The sequence below is a fragment of the Mesocricetus auratus genome, unplaced genomic scaffold, assembly GCF_017639785.1.
Source record: "Mesocricetus auratus isolate SY011 unplaced genomic scaffold, BCM_Maur_2.0 Super-Scaffold_100676, whole genome shotgun sequence".
Classification (NCBI taxonomy): Eukaryota; Metazoa; Chordata; class Mammalia; order Rodentia; family Cricetidae; genus Mesocricetus; species Mesocricetus auratus.
In genome coordinates this window covers 62,404,930-62,423,634 of record NW_024429266.1, presented here as the reverse complement: position 1 = coordinate 62,423,634, position 18,705 = coordinate 62,404,930, and the positions used below count along the sequence as shown (strand labels likewise).

The 18,705-nt window shown below is 42.9% G+C and overlaps 1 protein-coding gene across 2 annotated transcripts in view; it reads right to left on the bottom strand.

Moving 5' to 3' along the window:
• Nckap5 (NCK associated protein 5) overlaps positions 1-18,705 on the bottom strand; it is an 831,052-nt gene that overhangs the window by 695,836 nt on the left and 116,511 nt on the right. Inside the window, exon 1 of one of the 2 annotated variants that reach the window (XM_040738961.1) lies at positions 681-832. The exons of the other annotated variant lie outside the window; for it this stretch is intronic. The gene's annotated coding sequence lies outside the window, so the exon portion shown is untranslated. Of the gene's footprint in view, positions 1-680; positions 833-18,705 lie in introns of those variants that run through there. 2 annotated transcript variants of the gene reach the window in all.

Here is an 18,705-nt window from a genome sequence, read left to right as displayed (position 1 = left end):
ATGCATGAACATGCATGTGCCAGAGCGTGCGCACACACAAGTGAATAAACGAAAGTAAGCTATGCCCCTACTGCTTCTTCTAGCTACATGGGACTATCTAGTTACAAGTAAGATACCAGCTCTTGTTTTCCAAAAGGCTTACCTGAGCCAGGTCTGCTATTGGAGTTTTTCTCTAATTTCACAGAGCCCTTTCCTCAATCAAGATGACACATAGCTCTCTTTTCAGTTCCGGGCTAGAGTCACCCAAACCATCCTGCTGGCTGTCTGCTGGCCTTTTCTCACTCACACAGTATTCCTCCTCCTCTGTTTCTGTGCCTCTTTCCATATTATACTTAAAGTGTTGCCTGATCTCCCTCCCCTCCCCTCTCCCCATCCAACTTTTAAATCTGTAAAAACAGCTCCCAGGTAGGAGTGAACTTGTTTATGACCTCCTAATTGGAATGCTATGCACATGTCTCTAATCATCACCATCAAAGTGGACTGGCAGATGAAGTCATGTGGAGGAATTCCGCCCAAAGCATTCAGAAACGGCACCAGTGCCAGTCATTTTCCAGAAGGCATTACATACAGCAGGGAACTTCTGGGTAAAGTGCCGTTCATGGTCACTCTCAGGGAAAGGACCAGCTGAGGTGCACAAGGTAGCCAACCTTCAGCTCCCCAGTCTGACTCCAAAAGCTTACCTCTAATGAAGCCACAGACAAATACGCCAAGTTACCTCAGCTGGGTCACCAGGATCGCCACAACCACTTTCAGCCTCAGCTCTGTGATCTGACAGGCACTGTCACAGCCCTTACTTCCCTGTGTGTGACCAGCTCTGGTGTGCTTCCTACCGCCTGTCAATATTTAACTACCCTGTCAAGAGCTATTACATCACCTGCATTCAATCCCACCTCTCCAACATGAGAGGGTGTGCCTGCTCTAATCAATTTAGTTCAACCAGCCAAGACCCAATACCCACCATTCACCCCTTCCAACATGGACTGGCTGTCTACCTCACTTGGCTGTGGGAGCTTACAAATGAAAAATTCACTCTTTGGAGGCCAGTTCAGAGACAGATGAACTTAAATGGTCTGTGCTGTTATATCCAAGTGCAGAATACAAGGAGACTCACCTTATAGGGTGGCAGAGAGAGAGAAAGAATGCCCAGGAACAGAGCCCCCAAAGACAGTGGCTATGATAGTTAATGCTGACAGTCAAATTAATAGGATCTAGAATCAACTAGGAGACAAACTTTTGTGCATGTTTTAGGGGTGGAATTTTAAAAATTAGGTGAAGTGAAGTAAGAAGACCCATCCTAAGTAAGTGCACTATTGCCTCAAAGGCTGGAACAGCAGCATAAAAGGAGAAAGATGATGAATGCCAGCATTCAACTCTTTCTTCCTCCTGAGTGCAGATGTGACCAGATGCCTGAGATTCAGCTGTCATGATTCCCCAGCAGATAGACTGCACCTTCCAACTGGGTGCCAAAATTAACCCTTTCCCCTTAAGATCCCTTTGGTCTGGTATTTGATCACAGCAGCCCGGACAGTAACCCTGTAAGTGTCATCTATAATAGACTATATTAGAATCTGACAACCAAAGGATGAGTTAGCTACATGGTACCAACTATGCTCAAAGACTCAGCTCAGGAACACAGATTAGTTCCATAGATAGGTAGCCTTGCCAGACAGTGAACCAAAGAGGCTGGTGACTTCACAGGACCTCATGAAAAGTTGGTTCAACAGCTACATCAACAGTTGAGCAGCTACATCAACAGTTGAGCATCTTGGAGCTGGGGGGTGTGGCTCAGTGAATACAGTGATTGCCTAGTATGCATGAGGTCCTGGGTTCAATTTCCAGCACCACATAGATCAGGTATGGTGCAAACGCCTGCAGGCACTCAGGAGACAGAGGCAAGAGGATTACAAATGTAGAATATATAGTTAAGTCTGAGGCTCCTGGAGACTTTGTCTAGGGGGAAACAAGAGGCTGAGTGTCTGAGCAAAGGTGTCTCTGAATGCAAACTATGTTTTATGGACTTGTTAGTGCTACAAATGTAAGTGACTGTAAAGAGAACTGAGGTAACAGATAAAGCTAATGAAGAGAGAAATTGCCTCAGGGCTACCAGGAAAGGCTCTTTCTTCAAAAGCCTGGTGGATCTGAGCCTAAGCCCTGAAACTGAGGTAAAGGTGGATGCAAAGAATAGACTCCATAGTTACCTAACTTCTACTTACATTCTATGGCATGCATGCACACCCACACCCACACCCACACCCACACCCACACACGCACAGAGGGAGAGAGAGAGAGGAGAGAGAGAGAGAGAGAGAGAGAGAGAGAGAGAGAGAGAGAGAGAGAGAGAGAGAGAGAGAGGAGAGAGGAGAGAGAGAAAGATGGAATGAGAGAGAATGAGAATATGGAAGGGGGCGGGAAGTAATATTAATTGCCTGGGGCCCATTCTCAAGATAAGGAAAAGGAGAATTCATGTGGCAAAGCCACATTCTTTGCTGGCCAAAGGAATGAATTTAAGACTAACAGGCTTGGCCAAAGGTAAACAGAAACCTCTCAGGTACATTCCATGATCACTCCAGAACTTTTCTTCCACCATGTCATGGCTGGCACTTAATGAATGGATCATGGCTCTCCTAAATAATGTAGCCAGGAACTGTGGAGCTACAGGGCAGCACCAAGCTGCAATCCTAACTCTATCTGCTATCAGTCGCCTTGGAAGCTACTCACTTGAGACACTTCTTGTTTTCCCTTCAAAATCTGAATTTACCACCAAAGCACATCTCTTAAATGTACTCACAGAGCCCTCATTCTACCCAAACTCCCTTCAGCTTCATGCTCCAGAGAACAAAGATTCCATTTATGTGTGAACATTCAGAGGACCCCACCACTGGTTGGCCCCTGGAGAGGCTGCCATGGAAAGTACTGGTGTATTTGAATTGCAAAACACAGCCCCGGGGATTGCAGTACATCTAATTTGGGTCTTGTTCCAAGCTCCAGAGACTATGGAAGCAGATTGCTGATTGGTATTTGAAGTGATTTTCTAGTTTTATGTGCATACTTCCCCAAGTATTTCCAAAGCCAATAACATCTGCAGCCAACGGTGGTACTATAAGGTTAGGGTTTGACAAATACTGACATTGCCACCATTCCAACATAAACCCATGGCCCATGGTTAATGCCCACCCCTTGGTTGTAGCTGCAGACATTTTTAGGTCCATCAATGATGAAAAGCAGAAAGTCCCTTCAGGATCATCTCCGGAGAATGTGATGTAAGCACTGTGTGCTGACAGCCTACAGTAAATGTGAAATTGCCAGGAAAATGAAATTTCTCCACATCCAAACATGTTCTCTCTCTCTCTCTCTCTCTCTCTCTCTCTCTCTCTCTCTCTCTCTCTCTCTCTCTCTCTCTCTCTCTCCCTCCCTCCCTCCCTCCCTCCCTCCCTCCCTCCCTCTCTCTCCCTCTCTCTCTCCCTCTCTCTTTCCCTCTCTCTCGTTTTTGTTTGCTTAAAAAACAAACACACACACACACACACACACATACACACAAAACCCTGTGTCTGGGCACACACAGGAACATTCCATGACTACAACCATGTACACATGTGACACAGCAAAGGCATGTGGAATCGGAGGACCCTCCTCTGCTGGCCCTCACCTTCGACCTTGATGGAGTGTCTTGTTTTACGCTGTGTACTGGGCCTGCTGGGGATTTCCCACTCCCTACCTCCCTTTTCACTGTGGGAGAGCCAAGATTAGAGACTTAAGTCGCCACATCTGGCTTCGTGTGGGTACAGATGTTCCGAACGCAGGTCTTCAGGCTCACGTTGCTCACCGAGCAATCTCCCCAACCTCATGCTGTTTTCAAACCTGGGCTGCCTTCAGAACTTTCTGACACAGTAGCACATATCCCACATGGCATTAAGAACATCACACATTATAGATGGTGTAGCTGTTGCTACTGATTGCTGTATGCACCAGGGGTTTCTGGATCCAATTAGAAATGACTTGCATCATTTTTTTAAATTTTATTTTCCAGTTTAAATTTAGATAAGAATCAAGGTTGCTTCACAAGTCAGTTCCAGGTCCCTCTCCCATTCCCTCCCTTCCTCCCGTGCCCTCCCCCCCCGTTATCCTCTCATTTCTCCAGGGAGGGTGAGGCCCTCCATGGGGGTGTCCATAGTGTGTCATTTCATATAGGGCAGGGCCTAGACCCTTTCCCAAGAGTTCTGGGTGAGAGTGCACCTCACATTGTTCTATTGGAGTCCAAAGTCCGTGTGTATACTTGGGATGGGTACTGATCTGCTGCCCAAGGCTCAATAGATTCCCTAGGCCTCCTCACTGACAACCCAGATTCAGGGGGTCTTGATCAGTCCCATGCTGGCTTCCCAGGCTGATGCCTGGGATTCAAGAGTTAACCTTTGTCTGGTCAGCTGTTTCTGGGGGTTAAACCAGCCCAGTCTTAATCCCTTTGATCATCAGTCCTCCCTCTCTGTTACTGGCTTTCTTGAGTTCAGCTCAGTACTTAACCAAGGGAGTCTGCCTCTTCTTCGATCAGCCACTAAATAAAGTTTCTGTTTCCCAGACTCTCTGGCCATAGGATTGTAGGCTGGCACTCCCCAGATCATTTATCTTGCCATCTAGCGAGAAGGATGGAGAGTTACATGACCTCTGACCTTCTGGGTGCTTGTTTTGGTTTTGTCTTTTGAGGTAAGGTCTTGCTATATAATCCCATGCGTACCACCTCACGATCCTCCTGCATCCTTTTCCCGTAGTCCCTGGGTTACAGGTACGTACCCCCATGCCCACCCTCTCTCTTTAGCATGCAGTCTTGGCAAAATTCAGCACCGTGTGGTACACGTTCAAACACTGTGAATAGCGAGTGTCCTGGTGACTGTAGCTCCCAGCCTATTGAGAACACCTTAATCTTGAGGGACCTTCCCATTAGAAAGACAGAATATGTGAAATGTGTCCCTTTTATCTCCTGTATACTTACATTTGTGGAATAAAAGGAGGGATTTGGGTTTGAATAAGAAATCGTAAGAGGAGTTGTAAAGCAGAGTATTGCCCCAAAGTCCATTTATTGTCAGGGTTCTGGGATCTACCTCTGCATGCACATCCTAGGTCCAACTCTTGCAAGTTTTCTGAGCTGAAAGTTTCTGTTTCTTTGAGATCCAGTTAGAAACAAACAGTATTTAAAAACAGGTCTAATGAATAACATGCATTTCTCATTTTTTAATGACATGGGCACGCATATGTGTACACAAAGAGATCAGACCATAGCTTAAGTAGTCAGTTCTCTCCTTCCACCTTGGGTCCCTGGGATCAAACTCCACTTATCAGTCTTGGTGGCAAGCATTCTGACTCATTGAGCTATCTGGCTAGCCCAATATTTTATTCCTTGATGTATAAATTAAAACAGATACAGAGATTTAAATTTTTGGTTGGCGAGTTCAGAAACTCCAACACAAAACTACTCAACAGTTAGAAGGTCTTCAAGTCCCAACTCCCCTAGGATTGCTCAGTAGGGTCAGGAGTTCACACCACCCAAGTGTTTTAGAAGTGGACAAGCCAGGCCTCCCATACCTCTTAATGACAGGGCACTGGGTGATGCCTCGGGTAGTAGAATGCTGACTACACAAGCATCAGTACCTAAGTTTGATCCCAATAAACCATGTAAAAAAAAAATCCAGGGGTGGTAGCATGCTTAGAGTCCCAGTCCTTGAGAGGTAGAGATGCAGATCTCCGGGGCTACCTGGCCAGCTAGCCCAACCAAATCTGGAAGCTAAAAGCTAATTCGAGATCCTGTCTCAAAAATCAAGGTGGTTGGTGACAGAGGAATGACACCTAAGGTTGACCACTGGTTCCCCGTGCATGTGAGCGCATGTGCAGGTACACACAGAAGAATTGGCCTCATTTCTGGAAACCTTTCTTGGATCTGAGGCAGGGAAGTAACATTCTTTTTTAGAGTTGGTATAAACCTGACCAAAGAGGACTAAATGTCTATCAAATATCTGACACCATTAAGAGGACAGAACCCGGCAGTGGTGGTGCACGCCTTTAATCCCAGCACTCAGGAGGCAGAGGCAGGTGGATCTCTGTGAGTTCGAGACCAGCCTGGTCTACAAGAGCTAGTTCCAGGACAGCCTCCAAAGCCACAGAGGAACCCTGTCTCAAAAAATCAAAAACAAACAAACAAACAAAAACCCAAACAAACATAAAAAAAAGAGCACAGAAACACTTCAAAGCAATTTGAAGACAACAAGGCATATTGGGATGAGCCTCTGGTAGGTCAGGCAGAAGTTGATCCCAAGTCCAGGAGGCCATCAAAGAGAAACTCCACACTGGTAGTTAGGTTAATTGTTACTTCAAGCTCCTGTAGCTGTGACATCCCCACCACGATGCACTTTACTCTTGAATAAAGCTTTTCTCCCTCATGTTGCTTTTGTCAAAAGTATTTTATCACAGCAACAGTGTTGGGGGGGGATCTAAAACAGAGGTTCAGGAAGCCAAAAGGTCGGCCACACCTGGATTTGATGGGTTTGCCTAAAATGAACTCTATAGCAGACTAGCTTCCATGTTAAAAGTAGAATAGCTTCTGTGTTTCCCACACGATTCTCCTCCACACACATGGTTGGGCACCATCCTTATTTCCTGACACCTTCCCCTTGGAGGATTAAACTGGGCATCCCCGGGTGACTCCAGAATTTTATATTTACACCTCAAAAATCATTGCACAGGTAAGGTAGGGAGAAGGGGAATTTCTGAGACACATGGGCACTGTTTTGAACTACAAGGTTTCAGCTTTCTGACAGGCACCCATATAGAGTTCACCAAGTTGGTGTTTGGACAAAGTGACTCTCGGGTAAGCAAGTCAAAACAGTTTGTTGGATGCTCTGAGAGAGGGACCAAGTGCAGTTCCCAGCACCCATGCTGGGGCAGTTCACAACTGCCCGTTACTGAAGCTCCAGAGGATCCAATGCCACCTTCTGGCCTCTGTGGGTACTACACTCAGGTGCCCGAACATGCTAACACACAGATCTGTTTTTAAACTTTAAAAATAAAGTATGTATTTACTTGGGAAGTAGCACAGTACTGCATCAGAAAAAAGGGGACTCTGATTCCAGGAAAAGCAGTCTAAGCTGCCAGCACAGTGGAGACTGAAGTCCTGTGCAAAAAAAACAAACAAACAAACAAACAAACAAAAAACAAGCTGCCAATGCAGCATCGGTAGATGAGAAAAGATTACTTATGGTGGAGGGGCCACTGAATTCAGGGCACCAACATAGAGCAGCTCAAATGTCCTTCATGAAATAACAGATGAGTTTTATTTATGGATATGCATCATCAGAAAGCCGAGTTCTAAACACAAGCAAGCATTTCTTTTATAAGTTCACGTTTGTGGTGGGTGGCACTTTGGGGACTTATGCATAGAAAGCAGCAACCATCTTTTATGCCCGTGAGACACAGGCATCACAGAAAATGACTGTGTATGTGACCAACCATAAAACATGAAAATTTCCCTGAAGGGACAAAGGAAAGGGCAAAAAAATAAATAAATGTTGCAGAAATGAAACCTATGTTCAAAGAGATTACTTGGGCAAGTGAGGATTCCAGGCCAAAAAAAAAAATCACTGTAAATTTTACATGGAAGAATGAATATGCGAAAACACCCATTCCCAAGGCCCTTAAGAAAGTCTTGAGCTACAAGATATTAAACCATTATTTAAAACATCAGACCCAAATGTTAAGGTATTTGCTACTATAAGAAGGACAAATAAATTGCTGGCACAGAATAAAAAGTCTAAAATCAGAACCGTAAACTTGGTTATGGCGATTTTTAATGTAAGTCTGATAAAAATGATAAGAAAAACCACATTAATTAGTTCTATGATTCAGTAAAAAATACTTCAATATTTATTTTTATTATACCTCAAAGGTGGAAGAAGTCCTCCACACTTGGTGTATAAAACAAAATTTTTGAAATAGTTGTTAAAGAAAAAAAGGACCTTAAAATATATAAACCCAGGGCTGCAGGGACGGCTCAGCAGTTAAGAGCACTGGCTGCTCTTCTAGAGGACCTGGGCTTGATTCCAAGCATCCATATGATGAATCACAACCATCAGTAACTCTAGTTCTGGAGGATCTGATGCTTTGTTCTGGCCTGCATGGTCACTGGCTTACAGATATACATGCAGGCAAAACACCAATAGACATAAAAATAAAGCTAAATACATCTAAAAAACAACAATAACAAAGAAACATGATCCCGGAAAATCAAGCGTATTTGGTGAGAATGTATTAAACTGTGTTTTTGTAAATCCAGAGTAAAGAAGGGAGACTACTAAACTCAAAAGCCATACAGGCAAAATGATATTTAATTTATAAAAAACCAATAACATTTTAAAGCCAAAACAAAGGTGAACCAAACTAAACCAAAACAATGAAATATTTATAACTCCCATTAAACAATATAAGACCAAATATAGCCTGGCGGTGGTGGCGCATGCCTTTAATCCCAGCACTCGGGAGGCAGAGGCAGGTGGATCTCTGTGAGTTCGAGGTCGGGCTGGACCAACAGCTCCAAAATACAGAGAAACCCTGTCTCATAAAACCAAAGATAACTCTCTTAAGTAGCCTGAAGAAACAGACCCCAACAGAAAACCAGGTGAAAAATATAAATACACACTCACCAAAGACTGCTATTGCTCCTATATACTGGAAAATACATACTTCTCACCATCAAAGATTCAAGTATTTTATCTACTAGATGGACTGAAATTACAAACATTAACAACATTCCAATACTATCGAAAAGTGTGGGGAAATAGGCAATCTTTTACACCATTAGAAAAGGAGAATTGACATTTTCTGGAAATTAATTAGTTCTCATCTGTGGAAATCCAAACTCTGTGATATCGTTCATGCAGCAATCATGTTTATGAACGGAAGGGCGAGGTGGCAGGTTTGTGTCAAGCACAAATTACAAGGTGTGATGTTGGTCTTGCATAGGGGCTACAGACGTGGCTCAGGGGTTCAGAGCACTGGCCACTCTTGTGGAGGGCCTAGGTTCAGTTCAGAGCACTCACGTGGTGGTTCACAACGGTCTGAAACTCTAGTTCCAGGGGATCTGACATCCTCTTCTGACTTCCACATGCACTAGATACATGTGGTATATACGCATACATGTAGTCAACATACTCTTACATGCACATAAAATATGTAAATCTAGCATCACCTGAGAAAGGACTATGAGGAACCATTTATACCATGTTGGCCTATGAGCAAAACATGTGTTTGGGTTTACCTTGATTAGTGACCTGTGGGTGGTAACATTCTCTAAGCAGGAGATCCTAGACTGCATTAGAACAGAGAAAATGAGCTGAACACTAGCATGAATTATTAACTCCTTGTTCTCTGCTCTTCGCTGTGGCTGTAATGTAGCTAGTTGCTTCAAGTCCCTACCACCTTGGTTTCTCTGAAATAATGGATTGTAACCTAGAACTATAAACCAAAACTCTCTTTCTCCATTAGGTTATTTTTGTCAGAATATTTTACCACAGCAGCAGGATACGAAACTAAGACAGGATGCTATGTTTAAAAAGCAAAGTCGAGAACCAAGTCTTTCAAACACTATTAGATGTATATTCAGACATGAATTTAAAATATTCAACATGAAGGGCAGGAGAGACAGTTCACTTGGTAAAGTGCTTGCTCTGGAATCATGAGGACCTGAGTTCCATCCCCTAGGAACTCAAAAAACCCAACATTAGGAGAGTAAAGACACAAGGGATCACAGGATCACTGGTGAGCCAGGCTAGCTGAACTGGGAAGCTCTGAGTTCAGAAAGAGAGAGACCCTGAACAAAACCATTGGTGGAGAGTAACCAAAGAAGACATTTGATATCAACTTCTGATGTGCATGCGAAAGCACACAAGTACGCTCACCCCTCACACCCACCCCCAACACACAATTTACTTCAATGAAAAATCAAAATATTATGTATCCAGAAAATACTCTTATCTTCATATTTCTCCCTTTCTCCTATGGTATGATTTCAAAAGTCAACATGAAGTCAGAATCAACCACCTAATGGCATCAATTTACATATTATAAACTTGTAAAAGTGCAAGATAATCTTTCCTTGATTCCTGCTACCTGCACTCTCCAGTCTGACAAAGGTATATATCTTAACTTTAATGAACACAGACATTAAACATATTTATCAAGGAAAATGAATACTCAAATCATGGTATTTATTTAGCATGACAGCATTTCTTTACATTTTTTTAGACATCACTAGGCAAAGTCAATCTAACCAAAATTTCTTCTTTTCTATTTTTTATATATTTTTTATTTTTAAATTTAAATTTAAATTAGAAACAAGGTTGCTTCACATGTCAATTCCAAGTCCCTCTCCATTTCCCTGTTTCCCTCCCCTCCTCCCTTGCCCTCCCATCAACCCCCCCATTATCCCCTCATTTCCCCAGGGAGGGTGAGGCCCTCCATAGGGGTGTCCATAGTCTGTCATTTCATTCAGGGCAGGGCCTAGACCCTCCCCCAAGAGTTCAGGGTGAGAGTGCATCTCTCATTGTTGGATGGGAGTCCAAAGTCCATTTGTATACCTGGAGTAAATACTGATCTACTACCCAAGGCTCAACTTCTTTTCTATTTTAAGGTTTATTTTCTTTTTAATTATGTGTACATGGGTGTCTATGTGTGGGTATATGCAAGTGACTGCAATACTCACAGAGGCCAGAAGAGGGCATATGACCCTCTGAAGCCTGAGTTAACAGGTGATTGGGTTATGGCAACCTAATTCAGGTCCTCTGCAAGACAAGCAAGCACTCCCAACAACTAAGCTATCTCTGCAGACCCAGAAGCAAACTTCTTTAAATACCTAATGGAGTCCTTTGTCACAGGAAAGCTCATTAAACTTTGAAGAGCATTCAACTGAGTTTACAAAAGAACAGCCCGACTAATACGCCACATTATTCGTCTGTACAATAAACCTCCCATCATTATAGCTTCGTGGAATACAATAGAAATGCTCATCAATTATTCAGATCATTTCTACCACACAAGATTAAAAAACAAAACAAAACAGTGTGAAAAGCAGAACTGTCCTTATCCAAAACAGTTAGGTCAAACAAAACATACTGCGGCAGAACTTTGAAAGTTGGGTAACAGGAGCCCTGCTAGACCTGAACACTGTGATCAGCTTCATTTCTAGAACAGAACATTGGAGAGCTGTGAGAGGCCCATTCTCTTACAGGTTGATGGAATGAGTATCCCTTGTCTGTTATTGTTGAACCTCAGACCAAGGCAGTCTCACCTCACACACTGACTCAACTCCAAACACAAGCCTGTCAACTGGCCTGGTCAAGATTTTTAAAATCTTTTAAAAGATTTTTTAACCAATGTTGATTTCTTTTGCAATCTTATATTACCATGGTTTGGGGCCTGGAACATCAAGAATTTTGCTTTTCTTTTTCTTTTTCTTTTTTTTCTTTTGTGGGCATGGCTTATTTTTTACAACATCGTACACATTTAGGGGGGCACACACATGGAGATCAGATGACAACCACGTAGGACTTGGGGATCACACTCAGATTGTTGGGCTTGGTGGCTGGCATCTTTACCTGCTGAGCTATCTTGCTAGCTTACAAATGCCAGTTTCCAAATGGAATTTTTATGCATATGATCTTGGTTAATTCTCTCCTACACCCCCTTCACGTAGCTGTGTGCCCTTTGGGCACAATATGCCTCTTCTACTCTATTCAACCCCAACTCCTTCAAATCTGTTCTTTTTTCCCCAGTCTATGAGCCCCTAGCTTCCTAGTCTTTGCTCATATTTACCCCCCCCTGAATAGACATGTTAACAGAGGCTAGGATCCACACAGGAGAGAGAACAAGCACTATTCATCTTTTAGACTGGTTACTTGCTTAATAGATTCTTTTCCAATTTCATCTGTTTTCCTGCAAATTTTATAACTTCATTTTCTTTATAGGTAAGTAGAATTACATCAGATACACGAACCACATTTTCATTATCATTTCATCTGTTGATGGATGTCTAGATTGGCTGCATATTATTTCATGCTTTTATGAAAATAGCAGCAATGAACATGGATGACCCGGAGTCTCTGAAGTAGAGTGTAGATTTCCAAAGTGGTACATTAGTTTACACTCCCAGCAACACTGGATAAGACACGTTTTTGTTTTGAAAGTTTTTTTTTCACACATATGTTCCACTGTGCACAGGGCCAGAAAAGAACATTGAGTATCCTGCTTTCTCACTCTCCACCTTATTTCCTTGATACAAGGTCTCTCACTGATAGCCAGCAAGCCCCAGAGACTCTTCTATCTCTGACCCCACTCATCTCTGGGGCTATGGAACTGGACTTTTATGTGGGTGCCAGGAATTCAAACTCAGGTCCTCATGCTCACACAGCAAGTGCTCTCACCCACTGAGCCATGCCTCTAGCCCCATAAGGCAAGTTTGACACAATCAAACTCACTCCATGTAAAGACAGTACCCTAATCTCACTGATAGCTAACTCTACAACAGGACTCTCTGCCACCATGGCTCAGTAGCAAATGGCAATGATGCTGTCATCAATGTGGTTTCAGAACCTGGAACACAACCCCACATTTATGTTGAATAGTTATATGTTAGGTATTTTTCCTTTATGCATCTGATAATACCCTGAAAATGGAGACAGCATTTCCTTAGTCATGGCTGCACTGCTGGGCATCTTATTTTTATAGGATTTTAAACAGTGTTGTGGGGCTGTGGAGATGGCTCAGTGGGTAAAGTACTTGCTGTGCAAGCATGAGGACGTAAGTTCAAGTCCCAGAAGCAACATAAAAATCTAGGCATGCACCAGTAACTGCACACTAGTTGTGGAGATAAGAGACTCCCAGTGGCTTACCTGGCCAACCATCTAGCCAACATGAAGAACTCCAGTGCCACAGAGAGGCTCCAGAGCTGTCCCATGACAATATGATGACAAGAGAACAAAAGAGGCACCCAGTGTCAACCACTGGACTCCACATGGGCATGCATGGCCCTACCCTCCACCACGTACACACAACACACGCAAATACACAAATGCTATGAGAAGCAACTTTTTATGGTTTCCCACATGTCGTATTTCCAATATGAGAACAGCTCAAGGAATCAGAACATTGTTGTGGCTCTTGATAAATATATTGCACAATTAGTTCTGAAATACATGAACAAGCTCATGAGCAAAACATGGAAGAAAGGGGCTTTTTATTTGCTCATGAACACCAAATAGTACATTTTTTTGAAAAAGTAAATAACTTAAAAGAAATGAATATTATCTAATATTTTGTTGAAAATTTTAGTGCATTTAATTTCATAGGTTAGGCTTTAACTTGGCTCAGCCAATGATTGCATTTTCTCTTTTGTGCTCCATCCTAGGAATTATCTGGAATGCTTGCTTCTTTCTGGATAGTGACTTTTCACAAATTCTTATTCTTATATGTGTCCATGCATGTTCATGTGTGTGTTTACATGTGCATACATGTTCATGTGTGCACAAGTGAGCATGTGTGTATGCAAGCTCACATGTGTGCAAGTTAGCACATGTGTGTATTCAGATATGTAGAAGACAGAGATCAATCACAGTCATTTCTCAGGTATCCCCCAATTTTTTGAGACAGGTCTTTCACTGGCCTAGAGCTTAGCAAATACACTAGGTTGGCTACTGAGCCGTAAGGATCCAGTGCCTCTCCCTCCCCAGTGCTGGGATTTACAAGCACTTGCCAACATGTCTTGATGTTTTTAAAATGTTGGTTCAGGGGACCAAATTCAGGTACTCATGTTTGGTTGGCAAGTATGTGTCCCCAGGCTCACTTCTGAGATTCTTAGAGAAACCCAGGGCAATACCTCCGTTAACAGCCTGATTCCTTTCATTTTTGAATACTCCTCAAGAGAATGACAGAAACCTTGAAAACTGGAATTTCAGTCACACTTCAATTGGCCAGTGATCTCTCTACTAAATGGACTTACAATAGACCAGGAGCCTCCTGGCCATATTACTTACAAGTGTGTTGATAAATATCTTTAGAGCTTTTCATGCTGGAAGAATTAGTGAGTTATTTTGCAGAGCCACACCAGATTTATAGGCCAATAAATAACAGGCTAAATAAGTCATAGTCAGAGATCAGCCTACACAGAGAAACCCGACACCTGGGAGACTTCTCGGTGGTAATGAAACTGAAGGCTGTCACCAAATGCTGTTATCTGTCTGGGTAGGAAAGTGCTCAGTAGAACAGCGATAGCCCAGAAGGTAGAAAATTGCATGAAAGCCAACGAAAACTTTGAGTGAATGGCAGATTGCGGACAATAACTGAGTGATAAAAGAAAACTTTCTCAGGAACCCGAGTCTTCATAACATCACCCGCAAGGGCTCTGGGGCTTTGGATCTGATGTCTTTATATTCTAGGGCTCTGGGTATTTTGGCTTGGGCAGTAGGTGCATTCAGATGTGTGAGCAATCTGGGAACATGAGAACAAGGTCCAAGTTGGAATCTGGCTTGTGGGTCCTGTGAAGGATTTTACAAATATTTATAAATGCTTTCCAAAGTAAGCATTCCTTCATTGTTCTCCATACCCATGGCTTACACACTGCAGTCAAATTCCAAGGATACCTTCAAAGATACTTCAGATTAGGAGGGCAGAATGTCTAAACGGTGAGCCCAGATGCACGTGGAGAGCCGTGTGTTCAACTCTTCCTTCCTTTCTGGCTGGCTGGGCCATGGGTGATAAGAAAAGTCACTTCTCTTACAAATGTTTCCTGTCAAGCATCATTAATGCAGAGAATGCAAATGCTAACAGAGATGAACCTGTGACCACCTTCTGTAAATAACCCCAAAGGGACTTTTCTTTTGTCTCCCACTGGACATCACGGTAGACCAGGGGACAGGAAGTGAGACACAATACTTAGGGACATGGACAGAGTAGATGGCCTGGGTCAGATGCTTAGATTGACCCTACTAGCCATGGCACAAAAGGTGTCACTCAACTCTATTCCTCAGTTCCCTCAACTACCATGCAGTGTTGGAAAGCAGCAGTAAGTTATGGAGAAAGCACTGTAGGATAGTTTCTAAACCTACCATCACCTGATATGAGCCCCCAGAACCCAGTGTCCATACTGTGTGTCTCAGCACCTGATAGATAACATACCTCCAACACACAGGAGGCCAACTGAATCCCTCCTCAATTTTCTTTTTCCTTTTTCTTTTTCTTCTTTTCATGTATATGAATATGGTGTGCATGCATGTGTTTGTGTGGGGGAAACACCAGTGTGTAAGACTGCACATGTATGTGTGCATGCATGGGGAAGCCTGAGGTCAATATTAGAAATCCTCCTACATCAATCTTCCACTTTATTCTCTGAGGCGAGGTCTTTCAATAAAACCCAGAGTCCATGGATGCAGGTTGTTTCATGAGTTGGCACACTCCGGGGGCCCCCTGTCTCTACCTTCCCGAACTGAAGCTAAGGGCCAGATGCCATGGCTAACCACATTTAAACAGGCTCTAGGGACCCAACCTGTAGTCTCTTGCTTGTTTTCAACCGCTAAGCTGCCCCTCTAGCCCTCTTTTTAGTTTTCAGAGACAGACATTCAAGTAACTCAAGATGGATTCAAGCTTGCTATGTAGCTGAGGATGACCTTGAACTCCTGATTCTCCCACTTCTACCTCCTGAGTGCTGGAATTCCAGGCATGCACTAACATACCAGCTTGTTTGGTGCTAGGGATGGGCCCCAGGGCTTCCTACACAGCAGGCAGGCACACTGCTGACTGAGCTACTTCCCCAGGCTCTATACTAAGGTTTCGTTATAAGAGAGTGTTTCCTTTTGTCTTCAAAGCATGCCTTAAATCAAAAAGGGGGCTGGCAGACAACTTTTAGAAGAGATTCCAAGGTGAGGGTCAGCACACCTGGAAGGATCAGCAGCACGTACAACTACAAAACCATGAACAGTGTTATGTGTAAAAGCCACAGTGCTGGAGAAGACGATCAAAAATCTTAACACAAAGGCAAGCAATTTTGGATTAATACCTGTGTTATTTTCTTGATGCAGTCCTGATCTACTTACTCCTGGCTGAAAAGGTAACAACTATGACAATATCTAGGGTGAGTCAAGATGAAGACAGGATTCTGCTAGCACCCCTAACTACTCCTTCACTCAAGTAGGGCGTGAGCCATGGGTGAGAACACTACAGAGAAGGGACGTCAGATGACACAGACTCACTAACACAACCCCCAGGAGCTGTGAGTTTACTTAATCTCCAGGACACTGAGACCATGAATGTTTCTGGAACGACATTTATCCTGTAAAATCCCAGAGTCATTTAGTTTTTCTTTTGAATCCATCTACTTAGCAGTCACATTACTCACTATAGATATTCAGTTCTGTGTCAGGGATAAAGGAACGCGGTGATTTTAATGGGTACACAGATAATAGGATGAGGAGACATATAGCTGACACCACAGAAATGGGGACAGACATGGCTTACAGAGCAAGAAGACAGGCAGCCTTGCAGGGATCACTGCAGCCTGCACAGAACAACTTTTGTTTCCTCATAGACAGCAGGCAGACTAATGAGACAGAGGCTAAGAGAACAGGTGAGGTGAGAGATGAGGACATAAGGCCTAAACAAACGCAACTTTTTTCTTGCATCAAGGGTTCCTGGTATGTGCATACATCCATGACATACATATATACATAATTTTAAAATAAAAATAAGCATGAAGAATTTTCAAATAAAACAAGATGAATGGCACTTGAGAAATACCCATGGCTGACCTCTGGCCTCCACATGTACATGCAAAGCATGCATTTGTCAATGCACATACATATACACCCACGCCCACACAAACACACACAAATGAATTATTAATAGCTTAATCATATTTTTTGATTCTCAAGCCTAACCTAGGTTAGATGATAAACTGGTGTTACCCAACCTGTAAGGTTACCCGCATTAATGCTAATATAGCTTTAGCTATCCTATCAAACAAAATGTAAAAATAAATGTAAAATCAATATCAATACATGTCTGAAAACATTGTGTAGCTTTCTTGGTTCAAAAAGTAAAAGAAAGAAGGAAGTAAAGAGGGGAGGAACATGTAAGTGGGGAGGTAAAACACTATGATACCACCCTCAGAATCGCAGAGTAACTGTGAGTTAAGTCTGCTGAAATGAAACAAAGAAACAAATCTTTAACCAGCATCAACCACTTTTTCAACAATGGGCTTTGGGAGGAGCCCAGTGGAGAGATGGCTCAGTGATTAAGAACAAATACTTCTCTTGCAGAGAGGTCAAATTAAGTTCCCAGCATTAATGGTGTCCAGTTAGAATCACAGTCACCTACAACTCCAGCTCCAGGGGACCCAACACCCTCTTATAGCCTTTTTGGGCACTTTCTTGATATCCAGGTACCCACATACACACACACACACACATACACACACACACATACACACACACATACACACACACATACACACACATACACACACATACACACACACACACACGCACACACGCACGCACGCACACACTAAATAAATAAATAAATATTAAAAATGAACCTTAACGCTGAAAAAGAAATCAGAGAAACATCACCCTTTACAATTGCCACAAACAACATAAAATACCTTGGGGTAACGCTAACCAAACAAGTGAAAGACCTGTATCGTAAGAACTTTGAATCTTTAAAGAAAGAAATTAAAGAAGCCCTCAGAAAATGGAAAGATCTCCCATGCTCTTGGATAGGTAGGATCAATGTAGTAAAAATGGCAATCCTGCCAAAAGCAATCTACAGATTCAATGCAATCCCCATTAAAATCCCAGCACAATTCTTCACAGACCTTGAAAGAACAATAATCAATTTTGTATGGAAAAACAAAAGACCCAGGATAGCCAAAACAACCCTGTTCAACAAGGCAACGTCCGGAGACATCACCATCCCTGACCTCAAGCTCTATTATAGAGCTATAGTCCTGAAAACAGCTTGGTATTGGCACAAAAATAGACAGGTAGACCAATGGAATCGAATTGAAAACCCGGGTATTAACCCACACACATACGAACATCTGATCTTTGACAAAGAAGCTAAAAATATACAATGGAATAAAGAAAGCATCTTCAACAAATGGTGCTGGCATAATTGGAGGCTGGCATGTAGAAGAATGCGGATCGATCCATGTCTATCGCCATGCACAAAACTTAAGTCCAAATGGATCAAAGACCTCAACATAAATCCAGCCACACTGAACCTCTTAGAAGAGAAAGTGGGTGGTACCCTTGAACGAATTGGTACAGGAGACAGCTTCCTGAACATAACACCAGTAGCACAGTCAGTGAGATCAACAATTAATAAATGGGACCCACTGAAACTGAGAAGCTTCTGTAAGGCAAAGGACACAGTCAGCAAGACAAAAAGGCAGCCCACAGAATGGGAAAAAATATTCACTAATCCCACATCTGACAGAGGGTTGATCTCCAAAATTTACAAAGAACTCAAGAAGCAAGTCTCTAAAACATCAAAGGACCCAATTAAAAAGTGGGCTGCAGAACTAAATAGAGAGTTTTCAATAGAGGAGTCTAAAATGGCTGAGAGGCACTTGAGAAAGTGCTCAACATCCTTAGCCATCCGGGAAATGCAAATCAAAACAAC